The sequence below is a fragment of the Choloepus didactylus genome, chromosome 13 (assembly GCF_015220235.1).
Source record: "Choloepus didactylus isolate mChoDid1 chromosome 13, mChoDid1.pri, whole genome shotgun sequence".
Classification (NCBI taxonomy): domain Eukaryota; kingdom Metazoa; phylum Chordata; class Mammalia; order Pilosa; family Megalonychidae; genus Choloepus; species Choloepus didactylus.
In genome coordinates this window covers 41,398,776-41,413,131 of record NC_051319.1, presented here as the reverse complement: position 1 = coordinate 41,413,131, position 14,356 = coordinate 41,398,776, and the positions used below count along the sequence as shown (strand labels likewise).

General features: G+C 34.6%; 1 protein-coding gene across 2 annotated transcripts in view; it reads right to left on the bottom strand.

Moving 5' to 3' along the window:
* The window catches only part of PAM (peptidylglycine alpha-amidating monooxygenase), a 306,111-nt gene that overhangs the window by 228,628 nt on the left and 63,127 nt on the right, over nucleotides 1-14,356 (bottom strand). The window contains exon 1 of one of the 2 annotated variants that reach the window (XM_037801762.1): nucleotides 3,481-3,540. The exons of the other annotated variant lie outside the window; for it this stretch is intronic. The gene's annotated coding sequence lies outside the window, so the exon portion shown is untranslated. Of the gene's footprint in view, nucleotides 1-3,480; nucleotides 3,541-14,356 lie in introns of those variants that run through there. 2 annotated transcript variants of the gene reach the window in all.

Genomic DNA, 14,356 nt, shown 5'->3' with positions numbered 1-14,356 from the left:
TTACAGCAGCTGTTTCAGGATTGTGCTTATTAAGTCCTGTGTCAAACACGCTTTTGGGCCATTTTATTTCATTGTCCACCTCGAAACAAAAGAGTGGAGGTGTAATTGGTCCCTACAATGTGTTCTTTCCCTTCTGTAACAATCCTGTAGTATTGATGACCTTTATGGAACAAATTTTGTACTTTAACTGCTTCATATATATCCATGTTATTTCTAAAAGAGAGCTCCTTGAGGACAGAAATCCTCAATTAATACATTTTGGTTTAATGCAAATGAATCTCAATCAATAAATTCTTTGAGACTAAATCTTCTTTATAAAATCACCAAAGAAAAACAAAAATATTTATAAATAATTCAAAGCAGTACTGCATGCACTGATACTCTATTCTAATCAGCAAGACCTCCAAATTTCTCCAACTAATGGTAAACAGAAAGGACCCTGGCAATTGTATGATGTCCACAAAATCTGTCTTTAGCCTCTTCCACTTCTCATTTATTCATAGTCTTACACCTCTTCAGCCGCCCAATGCATTGCTTTTTTTGTTGTTATATGAACTGACAGTTTTCAGGCACTGACTGAATACCATGCAAATTGCTCAATTTTTTTCATACATCTTTCTTTAATCTCTCTTCTAATGCAGTTGGTGAAACATTACTACTTACATCTTACAGGTGACGAAATTGTGGCATGTGAAGTGAAGTAACTTTATCTTTTTCAAAATGCCAGTATGTCTCAAAGAAAAGATTTAAACCCAGGACTGTCTGACTCAAAGCCTTTGCTCTTAGTTATTAAGCTGTCCTGCCTTCCCATCTTAACTAGTGTTGGTTGTGTACACTGGTTGTGGAGTTTATTGTACTTTCATGTGAAAGAGTTTCCTGTGACTGATACCTCCAACCAACTCTTGCAGGAAAGCTGTGTCTCCAATTACAGAATAAAGGGCCTTATACAAAAATCAAGGAAAAGAAGACATTATTTGGAGGAAGGGGACATGCAAGCCCCTGAAACTACAATGGACTAGCTTGGGCTTGCTCCATCTGTGTACATGGGCAATATCAGGCCTGCCTTAAGAGAATGCTAACTTTAACAATATTTTAATATCCTCTTTGTTAAAACAGGAATAATCAACACACTGCTAGACACAAGGTAGGCACTCAAATATAAGTACATTTTGAAAAGTTTGGAAAGTTATAATCATTGTTAAATTTCAGCTACATTTCTGAATTTTCAGATTATAAGTAATCATTGCTGTGTGGAAAGGGAATGGCTCTGAGACCATCCTTAAGTTCTGGGTTTCAGTGGAATGTGGAACTTTGGTAGTGCTGGTTACCAAGCAGTGAGATGAAAACATGAAGCAAGCCATAGGAAGGGTGCATAACTGGAGGAAAGAGGTTTAGTGTGTGCATGTGTGTGTCTGAGTGAGAGAGAGAGAAAGAGACACAGGGAGAAATATAGAGACCACTTCCTATAAAAAGAAATAGTACTACAACAGAATGCCATGAAATTTACTCAGCATCTTAACATATTATAAAAATTGGACCACATTTGCATAGGAATAAATTATTTCTAGTCAAAGTGAATACAGTATGGGGAAAGAGTTATCATTTTTATTAGATATTTACTGTGTGCCAACAATGTTAGCCAGGGAAATACACAAACTACACCCACTCAGTTTAAAAACTGTTATGAAATACAGCTTCATTATTCATAACATGAAGATACAAGCAATTACTCTTAGCTATGGATAAACATACATCTATTCCACACACATGGATGTACGCATGTTTTGGCAATTATCTATAAATAATTCAAGCTAATTCCCCAAAGAGTTAATCCGTGTAAAAATGTGTCCATAAAAAAAGCGGATGGCATTCTTCTTAAAAAAAAAAAAAAAAAAAAACGAGCTCAATAATGAGGGGTCATACTTAAAAGACACCCATATGAAACCACATTTCTCTTTCACACATCTTTTCTGTGTTTTCAAATTTGAATAATTATGATATTTTTAACAGGATAATTTTCACTTTCTTTGCATAGAATAAAGTCAGGATCTTAATTTTTCATGATTGCATAATGGATTAAAAGGTTATGAAAATGTATTCAAGATAAGAAATTTTTATAAGGATTATTATAAGATGACTGGAAATAATAAAAATGAGACCATTTTAAAAAGACAGGGTTCTCCCTGGGATCTGCCACAAACTAGCTATGTGACTTCGCTCTAGTTCAATAATGATAAATGGCTTAAATAAAACATTCCAAGCAGCCCAAATCCCAATTGACAGTTGGCCTGGAAGTTGAACCTATTATCCATCCCTGGGCTAATCACTTAAATACTCTGAACTTCATATTCTTGACTATAAATTGAGAGAGTGGGCTTCTGAGTTCCTTCAAAACTCTAAGATAATCAAAGAAAAAGTCATAGGTCTAAAGCCCGATAAAGGCATTGCTCCTGTAAAATTGGCAAGACTCCATTAAGCACTCCATTTTTTTTCAAAACATAAAATACATAATCTGCCATATATACTATTCTTAATTAATTTCAGACAGGCACTATTCAGAAACGTGGACAATCTACCAGGGGGTATAAGCATGGGCCACACTCTTGACATGTTGGGCATTTGATGGTGTCAAATAAAAAATCAGGATGTTCATTGGCTACAGTGATTTAAATGTTCCTTATGAAGGTGAATCTGATCTCTAATTTTATCAAATTACTGCAAAGACCTCCACCAATCCATCTTATTAATCAGGGCCTCATCATCTCACCAGAGGAAATTCAGGGATTGAGGCTGGAAGAATATGGAAACTAATGGACTAGCAGTTATAAGTTCTATATGTCAAAAATCCATGAGATATGGACCACACTCCCCTTTGTCTAGTTTATGGACAGATGGGTAGAAAAATGGGGGAAGGAAAAAAACAAACAAACAAACAAACAAAGGCACCCAGTGTTCTTTTTTATTTTAATGGCCCTTTTTCACTTTAATTATTATTCTTGTTATTTTTGTGTGTGTGGTAATGCAGATGTCAGGGATTGATTTTGGGGATAAATGCCCAACTATGTAATTATACTGTGAACAATCGAATGTACGATTTGTTTTGTATGACTTCATAGTATGTGAATATATCTCAATAAAATGAATTAAAAAAAAATCCATGAGAGATCTATAGATAATAATGAAGGCAACCCAACAATACATTTCAGTGGTGTGAGGTGTCATGCCCCATAAAAAGTATTGTTACAATATAGAGATAAGTTAAGCCACAACCCAGCAGATACTACAGTTTTAAACATACAGATCTAGACAACTGTAGAAAACCATCTAACTCTATAGATTTCAATCTTCCTGTAGCAAAAGACAAAGAAAAGAAACACACAAAAATTGTTAAACTAAAGTGAAAAAATGGGGACACAGATAATAGATATAAATAGCTCTAAGCAAGAATAATATTTAAAATATTTAACAACTGGTACTTACATAGGTTCTGGTCAATCAGGAACAAATTCCCATTACACATCCAGTACAGTCATACCAATGCATACCAGCTTGACGTAAGCCCTGGTGACACAGAAATATTCATCTAGAATGGGTAGATTGAAGGAAATCTACATATGTTGCTAGATTAGTACAAATATTGATCCATCTACCAGTATGATACCAGTTCCCAGAAAGAGGGACTCAGTAAATTCTTCTTTCTAAATTCCAAGATTTCTAAAGGTAACACACATAGACAATCCATGTAAATCTGGATAAAAAATAAGACAAATTCAGAATTATTTCTCACAAGTACAATTTTCTAGAACCAAAATAGCCTATTTGCTAATTTTTGACTTTTACTGAAAGAGTTCATATTAAAGATGTAAAATAAGAATTGTTGATAAGAATATCCTTTCAGATATATTCTAAAAAATCAGCAACTCTGTTAACTATAAATGTTTAAAGCTTCGCTTGAATTGGAGTGCCTAGAAAGCATTTTGCATATAAGATTTTTAGCCAAAATTTGTAGTACTGCACCCTCTATCAGAAGGATCTCATCTGTATATTAGTATAGCCTACTTTTACTGAGTGCTTGGTATGTGCTCAGCTCTTTGAATTGTTATACATCTTTAAGTCACTAAAGTAACTCTGTGAGGTAGGAAATTCTTATTTACAAATGCAGGTAATTATATGTATTTTCAGTCTAGGGTAAGAGTCATTTCATAAGACTTTCATTAATTTTTAATTAGAAGTAAACAAGCAAACAACTGTTATCAAGATCACAACTACAGCATGTATTCTGCTCCAAATCCAAACCTCCTACACTTGCATTTGCATTTCCATTTATCATGAACCAGGGAACAAAATGTTATATAACTGTATACCTTCAATATGTCAGACATTGCTATATACAATGTGATCTCATATAACCCTCACCACTGCCCTAGATGTTTATTACTAGTTGCATTTTACCAATAAGAAAACTGAGGGCTCTGATGCTGAGTGTACCTTGTGGTCTCTACAGCACAGACACAAACAATATTCATAGTGACAATCAAAAGCCATCAAGACTAGTAAATATATAGACAGTATAGTATATTCAAGGAAATAGGTAAATGAATAGAACATTATAGAAAGAGTTTAGAAGACTTTCGAAAGAAAGGATTACAATAAATTCTATGTAAAATTTTACAAATGTTCTGGTTTGAATTGTATCAATCAAAAAGGTATGTTCAAGTCCTAACTCTGGTAACTCTGTGAATGTGACCTTATTTGGAAATAGGATCTTAAAATATGCAATCACATTAAGATGAGGTCATACTAGATTAAGGTGGAGCCCAACCCAATGAAAGGTGTCCTTATATGAAGAGGGTAATGTAGACACAGACACACACAGCGATCATGCTATATAACAACAGAAGCAGAATGGAGTGATGGATCTACAAGCCAAGGAATGCCAAGGATTATCAGCAATTACCAGAAGATGGGAAGAGGCAAGGCAGGATCTTCTCCTAAAGCCTTCAGAGAGAGCATGACCCGGCCAGCACCTTAATTTCAGACTTCTAGTCTTCAGAAATGTAAGACAATAAACCCTGCTGTTTTAAGCTACCCAATTCTTGGTACTTTGTTACAGCAGCCCTAGGAAACTAATACACTCTACAATAATATTTGTTTTTCTAATCTAAAATACTCAGTTTAGCCTGTGGTTTTATATTAAAATCACAATGATCTTCAAAAAATATTGTAATTCATATTTTATGTTTTATTGGATGCTTAGCTATAAAAAATTATGCTTCATGAAAACAGACTTGGGATATTTCAAATCACAGAAGAGTAGACATTTTCTTAAAATAGTAATAGTTACTTATTTTAATGTTCAGTCATTATTAATATTATGAATAAAAAGTAACAGGAATAAACTATTAGAATATGACCAGGAATGTGTCATAAAACAAATTTAACTACAATTTTATCTTGTTTTATCTTCCAAGGATCCTAATAACTCAGCACCCCTACTGTGCTTCTTGGGAAGAAAGAGATAGCTTGTTGAAAGAGGATGAAGAAGAGAAGAACTACACAATTCTTGGCTTTTATTCCTTTTATAACGAATTCCAGCCTAACTGGCTCAGAGGTTTTAAATTATCAAGAGATATACTTAAACTGAAAATATTTCTTAACATACTTGTCTTAAAAAATAGTAAAAATTAAGGACATTGACAGGAAAAAGTTCCAGGCATAGTTGATTAGCTTATAAAAACATCTATATATCACTGTAATCTAAATTATGGTTACTCATCACATTGGTTTTCCTTCACTGATACAGTAATTGAACAAAGATGAGGAACAACTAATTTTTACTTTCTCTAGACAGATGCTTCCTGTAAAGCCTTTTGAATTTCCTTTTCTAGCAGACAGAGGTCCAAGGTCTGCATTTTCCATTCTAAGACTGTCAGTTACATTGTAAGACTTGTCAGAAAGCATAGGATTACTATCTGTAACATTTAAGAAACAAATCTGTATCCTTAAGGACAGCATCCCCAACACAGTGCTAATCCCATTATCTAAGGAAAGGTTTGAGGTTGACTCTCTAAATGGATTGTAAGAGATAAGCAATGTCTGGTGCATCTCAGGTATGTTCCTTAGAAAAAGTACCAGCAGCTCATAGTGTCCTCAAATGTTTTCCTCTCAAAATTTTAAAAATTTTACTCCACATCTATAAAGTCATACAAGCCCCCCTTCTCATACAAAATCCATCAACAACAACAGCAAAAAATTATAATTAAATTGTTAACTAGGGCAAACTACAAATGAAAGGACCTTGAACATCCATTCCTTCTCAAGGTCCTTGTACCAGAAAGCTTGAAAATTACATATAGGAGGGACAAAATCTGTTTAGGGAGAAAAAATCTCATTCTACACAAATACTCAAGCTTAAAAGTAATTTTCATTTACAAAAAAGTGTGTGGAGTAATAAATTCTCAAGTAGAACTAACTACTTATTGGAATTAAGTTTGAACTGTAAACAAAATGAAATTTTATTACATCATTTTAAATCTCCAGATGACAACAGAAGTATTTGTGGATCTCTAATAAAAACAATAATAGTGATAATAGCAACAATCATTTATTGAGCTTTTACTCTAACAATGAGCAAACACTGTATTCTTATTATCCCATTTCATAGTTGTGAAAAACAAGGCCTTATTGGGTTATATAATTTATCCAAAATTACAAAGCCTGTAAGAGGTATGGTCAGAATTCAAGCCCAGGTTTGACCCAGTACAAGCCACTTTAACAATATCATTTCTTTCTCATAATACATTAACTCTAGGAAGGAGCATTATTCACATACATACCCTTTTTACTCATGGTGAAATTGAGGCTCAAAGAGCCTCCGTGACCCAGCCAAGTTCATACAGCTTGTACTTGTGGAACTTGGGCTGGGGTCTTAAGACACAACGCATTAAATGCTCTCTCTTACACAGCAAGACACAGGCAAGAGATATATGGCCAGGTTCCCAGGAAGACCGTCTTTGACTCTCTTCTGAGTTTATTCTCCTGAACTATTAAGAATATATTTGATTTGGAAAATATTTAATTTCTCACCCAAAGCCTAGATCTAAAACTCACAATGTTGGAAGTATAAAAAACAGTACTGTAGACTCTAGAACCATCTGTACCAAAGGAAACCCATTATCCAAGATTTCTTCTTGGATGTTCTGTAAGGAAAGGTTTGATTTTTTTAAATAAAATTATTAGCTATTTAATTTATGTATTTGAGAATGGTTTAAATTATATTCTTTCCTTCCCTGTTATTTTACACAAATGGCTGAAAGGCCTCATGTTACAGGTCCGGAGCATCAACACTCAGGTGGGAAAGACATTCCTTGTCAGCTTTTTAGTCCCTTGACTTTTAGAAAGCCCACAGAGGTCTGACTTCAGTGCAGTATCCGTAGCGAGTACTTTCTCCTATTTCCTGACCATTTCAGCATCTTCCAGGGTCTCCTGAAGTCTAACTTGGCTTTTAGATACAGGTTTGTAGATTTAGCAAGAATATGCTAACTACATGGGTTATATGTAACACAGAATTTTTATTTGGAGTGAGTTCTTGTTCTAGAAAATTGACATCTGCAAATAAAAGAATAGATGTCAAAAGGAGTTCATGGGTTTTTAAGTGATTTATTTCTACACCAGTAAAACTAATTAGGAAATGCTTGTGGCACCTATAATTAACATTGCTTTGAAGCCTCTGCCTTTTTCTCACTGAAAAACAAATTAGCATGTACTGAGCAGATAGCATTAAAACTTTCACAAATAGAGTGGTTATAGCAAAACAGAGTAAATTAAATAACAGGAAAAGTAACCAGATGCCAGCTATCACAACTATACATGGTACCAATTAATTATACTCAGTTTTTTTAATCACTATCAGATATATCATAAGTGTTGGAAAAATATTTAAAGACAGGAAACTCAGAGAGTCCAAATTTGGAATGAGGGAGTTTAAATACACAATAACTATTTATCCCAATGACTATTACAAAATGACGACTTCCATTTGTACAAAGAATCATCAAGATAAAAAATGTAGCTATAAAATTTTGGCTGAGTTCATTATAAAATTCTGTTCTTGATAGGTTTATTATAATGTTATATGAATAAACACTACAGACTTAGAAATAGTTTACAGAATTTTCCTCCCCATGGAATATGTATTTGGTTTCATATATAATGCTCATGAACACTCCTTTTATTTTCTTAAATATTTATGAATAACACAGTCTTGAACTCAGAAGCATTTTTCTTGGCATAGCTCTTCTTCCAGATGCAGCTTCAAGTATGGTCTTGAATTAAGGCTCAAGTAGCATTCTTAATGCTACTTCCCTAAACCATCTGCTAGTTTTGTGGGTTTTTAATAAACCAAATGTCATCTTAAATGTTTCCATTTCCCATGCTCCTAACTATAAAAAAATAAAAATGAAAAGTTAAATTAAATTAATGCCTAATAAACTATCAACACACACAAAAAGAAAAGATGAGATAATGAAAGTTTAAGCATTTTCTGCCTACATGGAGAAGGGGGCAAAACTGCTCATTATCTTTTTCACGTTCAAGGGCAATATCAGATATAGTCAGTTCCCTTTCTGTGATTTGATGATCACAAGCTTGGACTCTGCTTTATAAAGCATAAATGAGAATGGTCTATTAAATGTTAACCTATGAGCACGGAAAATAAGGATTTATGGTAAACTTAAAGTCAGGACCATAGGAGTTTAGAGCTTGGTCTGGGTCAGTTTCTAACTCCATGCCCACTCTTGGGGGAAAAAAAATGCCCATGGGTAAGAGGGGGATCTGTAACTCTAATTCTTGGCCAAGAGTGTGCTAAGATTACTTGGTTTGGTTGCCTACCCTGATTGCAGTTTGACATCTGCTCCAGTGTTCCTTCCAGGAATCAAGTCACAGAGGCAGGCAAGCCTGAATCACCCAGCTGTTCAGTCTTTCATGTCTATTTCCCACACCAAAGTTCTAAGTGATGATCACATACTTGAAACAAAACATCTTAAGGAGGAAAAACCATTTTTAAAGGTTTCATTGTAAAAAAACTAGGGGTTTAGTTTACCATTAATTCCTATATACATCTTTAAAAACACACTAAACTAAAAAAAATACACTAAAGTTTAATGAAATTGTAGAGCAACTTGTGACTGTATTTCAACCCAATGTTGCTAAATAAACATTGTGATTTTATTCTGATTTGTAACAACTTCTGAGTCTTAAAACACTTCAGTGGAAAACTTACTAATGTGAGAGATCTCACTCTGAAGTAGCTAAGCTTTATCTTGATATTTCCTCTTATCTGTCTTCCCTATGATTCTACACGCTTCACGCATTCTTCCCTTCCCCCATCAAAATTTTCCATATTATAGAAATAACTGAGATTTTTTGTTCTCAATAGTGTATAATTCTGAAAAAATAACTTTTATAAGCATCCATTTTGAAAAGTTTTAAACATGTATTACTTAGAGACTATGGAGGGTTGGCAGTGGGGAAAAGAGAGGGCAATTTGATGGGCTTCCTTTTACTGAAGAGCTATAAATTTGGACTTCTAACATTATCCTCAAATTATGTTATTCACCAGCCATGGTTTTTTGTGAATGTCTTAACAGGGGCTAAAAAAACTTAATACAATCATTTACAATACATTGCAGTTTTTGTAACCTGCTTTCGACACTTGGTAGTCAGTAATCCAGGAGTCTTAAAAAAATGGAAGTGATACTGTGCTTCTCTTCACTTCTGAGAGACCTTGGGGTCAATAATCCCCTCTTGAATATTCATTAGTCTTGGGGCTTAAGATCTAAAGTGGCCTCCACCTGAGTTATAGTATAAATGATCAAAAATTTTAAATTTGTACAAAGTACCTTAGAAACATGTATTTATTTTCTCCATAAAGTTTTCTAGTCCATCCTTTTTATTATCGTGACTTCAGATATTGCCATGGCATAGCCTCTTCCTGCACTAATGAACTTCATAGAGTGGTCTCCATTAGATATTGAAACCACCTCAAATTAAATTCTAGAGCAATGTGGAGTCATATATATGACTCCTGGGAGCGAGGGCTGTAAAGATGTGAGTTACTGAGCCCTAAGCCTTCCTTCCCCCTCACCACTTGCCTTCACACCTGGGTCCTAGCATACCTTCATCTACTGGGGTAAAAGCAATTAACATCAAGTTTCCTGGATCAGACCTTGGTCCTGTCCCTGCACTGTATTTTTTGCCCACCTCAGTTTTGTCTGCCCTATCCTGATTTCTGATGCCCTTGTCATTGTTCTACTTTCTGTTCTTACTTTTACTCTTTAGTCAGTTTTGCATTTTGGATTTGGGATACAAGTAACATTGAACATGGTCTTTATAACTTATGGAACCAAAGGGAAAAAAAACAAAAATGACCGAATCAGCATGGCCCAGAATAAATTTAGACCAGCAAAAATCTAGAGAGGCTAACTTCGTTGATGGCACTGGGATGGGAGAGAATGTAAGAAACATGAGAAGGGCAAAGACACAGCTACCTTTCCTCATCTTATTCTTCCTTTCAAGTTGAATGCTTCATCTTTTAAGCCGAGCATTAAGCCAACTTCTTTCTTCTACTCTCTCTTTCAATCTTTTCATCTTTTTTAATGCAAGAAATTTTAGTATAATGCATTTTTAGTTATATTATCTTTTAAGACTCATGACATCTAACACAGCAGATCATGCATTGCCAAACCCTTTTTTCCCTTTAGACTAGACATAACTAAAGAGCTGATTTCAATCAATTTCACTGTTTATTTGCTACATGTATATATTAGACAAGTTAGTTGACCACCAGAATGACAGGAGACAGTGAAGCAACAGTTCAAAATTATAACCAAAGATAAGAATTTTAAATATGTGGGAGATACCTTACTAAAAAAGCATTTCCCAAAAGGAGAACAAAAAACATTTTAGAGGAACAGTGTAAAGCACACTAACATATCATCTCTCTCTATAGAAAAGGTGAAAAAGTAGGTGAATGACTGCTTAAACAGAAATAAAACACATAGCATGCTGAAACACAAATAAAAGTGATATCAACTCAAGAGTCCTGTGTAACTAATTATTGAGTGTTAACTATGTGCCAGGAACTGTCTAGACATGTGAGCCATGCACAGTAATTGCCAGATTTAAGAAAGAAAGAAAATAAGGAAGGTTATTTAAAGAAATAGCAGCAGCTAGTTAAAAGAAAAAAAGGATAAAGCAAAAATGTGGTGCAACTTACAAAAGACAAGACAAATGAGAAAAATCAAATAGTCTCAAAAACATTTCAAAAAATAAAAATAGTTAAGGTAAGCAAAATAATAGCTTATCATACACACAAAAAAGCAGGGATCTATATTGGGCTATCTTAGACCCATTTGTAACATTTTCATTCCCTATCTTCTCAATTCAGCATCTCTCTTAAACTTTTAGTCCTTATTAGGGGTTTCAGTTATTTGAAACCTCCACACTGATTTGAGATACATTTATATATTGCAGCATTACATTATTTAACTTTTTTGCTGTTGTTTTTACTGAGGTAAAATGCACATAGAATGAAATGCACACCTGAAATGCACAATTCACTGAGTTTTGATAAATTCTAACTTGTATAACCACAACACCAGTAGGTAACTTCCCTGCAGTCAATCCCCATCTCCTATAGGCAACCTCTGTTCTGATATCTTTCTCTGCATATTGATTTTCCTGTATTTAACTTTTTATACACATTTCTCATGTCTTAGCTAGAGCATAAGCTCCTTATTCAGAAACGTTTTTCAGTGCTGGTAAGGACTCCAGAACTTTTGGCCCAGCCCACTCATATTACCTACAAGGAAACAGAACCAGAGAAACTTAAGGACAAGAGTTTTCACACTTCCTCAGGCCAGTACTCTTTTACTGCTACCTTGTTTGAAGAGATTCACTTTCCCACATCCATTCAACACCTAGCCCAGGTGCTCAGAGAGCCCTTTTAACTGGAAAAAATAAATCAATGAAATAAAACTTTTTTTGCATCTAAGGAGTAAAACTTTTCCCCACCTTATCTCTCAGTTGCCCGTCAGCCTGGGATGAGGTGGAAGAGCCATGTGAGCAGGTGTAGCAGGGAGGACGTGTGGGGAAACGGTGGCTGTGCGCCAGGGTGCAGGTGCACTGAGCAGTCCAGTCTCCCACGCAGTCTCTCCCACTGTAACTTCCCTTCCCACCTCCTCTTCCCTCTTCTCAGTTTAATTTCTCATTCTGGGGCTGTCTTCTTAGGCTCTCACAAACTTCCTAAAAGCTGAATTTCTCCAACACTGCCCTTTCCATGGGCTTTAATCTAGCAGTGGGGGGTGGGGAGTGGGGGGTGGGGGCAGTTGTAGGGGCTGGGTCTATTTAAAAGTCACTAGAGTAGAATAATTTCTGGAATTCCAATCCATCTCTCTACTGGATGAGCTGCGTCTTTTTAGGCAGGTTCCTCATTTGCAAAATAAGGTAATAATAATAATAGTACTTTCCTTATAGGGTTGCTTAAGAACAAAATGAGAAAGTACTTAGAAAAGTGCCTAGCACACAGTTAGCACTCAATAAATGTCAGCTGTTATTAATCAAATGACATCTGATAAAATTCTCTGGAGATCCATATTATATATATAATCATAATAAAATAGGTTTTTATTTTATTAGAAAATGTTGACATGAAATGAAACTGGCACAGAAAGAAGAAACAGGTTGGGAAAGAAGATGGTGGCATTAGAATAGAACTCATGTGAATGAACGTATGTTTAGGTATTCTTGGACTCACTCAATTTGGGCATTCTCTCCCTTCTCTGAACTTCTGCAGCACTTTGTTTTATGGTACTTGGCCTAGTCTGTGTATCACAATTATTCACCTCCTTCTTCTCATGAGAACATAGGCTTCTTAGGATAAATGATTACTGCATAAACTAAATGGCATTTTAAATCACTAAAATTAAAGTTCTTCTTTCTCTCTTCCCACCCGCAATCCTTACCTTGAAAAATTCCAAGCCTGGACTGACGTGATTAAAGAAGCTAATTCAAGGTTTATCTTTAAAGGTTCCTGACAAAAGATGATAAATGTTCATAATTATCCTCCTTCTTTTCTGTTGATTCACCCCCAAAACTCATCTTATTTTTCTCTACGACTGTGAAGTGATTAGCTTTACAAATCTAATCTTCAAATCCTTGCCAAAGTCCCAAAAGCCACTCTTGCCCCTTATGAAAAGTGAGTTTCCACAGGAACCATAGCAATAAGCATATTCCAGGGTTCTTCAGAATGCTTTTCAATCCAATTGCTTTATTCTTTGTTCTAACATTCTATAGGCAATAGTTTAGTTCATTCATTTTTCCCCCATATGTATGACACAGCATGTTTTTCATCTCATCAAATATAATTGTTTATCCATTTGAAAAAGGAGCAGGCAAAAGACTCAAAAGAGTTTTCCATTATTTAATTATATGTAGAATTTATGTTATTATGAATAATATACATGTATTTTTCACAAATCCAGACTGTTTGTATAAATAAGTATCATACATCAAAAATACATGCTTTAAGGACAATGAAATAATTGTTTTTTCTACTTCCTTTTCAAAAATGTCATTGTTTCTGTGCTTTCAAGGCTTTAAATGTCTCTTTTTCTACATAATAACCAACTGTCAGTCATTTATCTGCATCAAACTTGAATAAATGTAAATTTCTATCCATTCTTATCCAGATAACCAAATAAAGAAGCAGAAGCAGCATTTACCATGGTCTATTTCTAAAAGTTATAAATATACACAATTTTTTAAATGAGCATATTCTTTGAAACTATTTTAATGCCAGGTTAGGAGAAAGCACACTAAAATATTTCTACTTGTAGCTAGGCCCTGATTTGTAATCATCTTTAACAACCTCGCCGAAAACAAAATGCCTTGTCAGCTCAATTTCTTTAGAAACTTTAACTTTTCAAGATGTACTCACTTTATGTTATACTCTAAATATTTTAATTAGAGAGAGGGAATGATAAATTTTTTAAAAACATGTCATTCAATGAATATTTCATTAAGCTGCAAACCAACTGTCATGAAAATCCTTACATATTATATGAAATTTTTCAAAAATCATTTGATGGCTTCAGCAAGAGGAATATATTCTGTTCAAACTGGGAGTTGAAATTAGCTCATGTGATGATCGGGAATTTCCACTGCGACCACCCTCTCCAAGCAGACTGAAGGCAGATGGTGCTGATGTGTTCAGCAGAGAGGAGTGTGGATCACCGAGTATCTGCCAATCAAACACTTGGGAAAGAAATGAGCTCCATCTGTGTTTTAATTACTATAG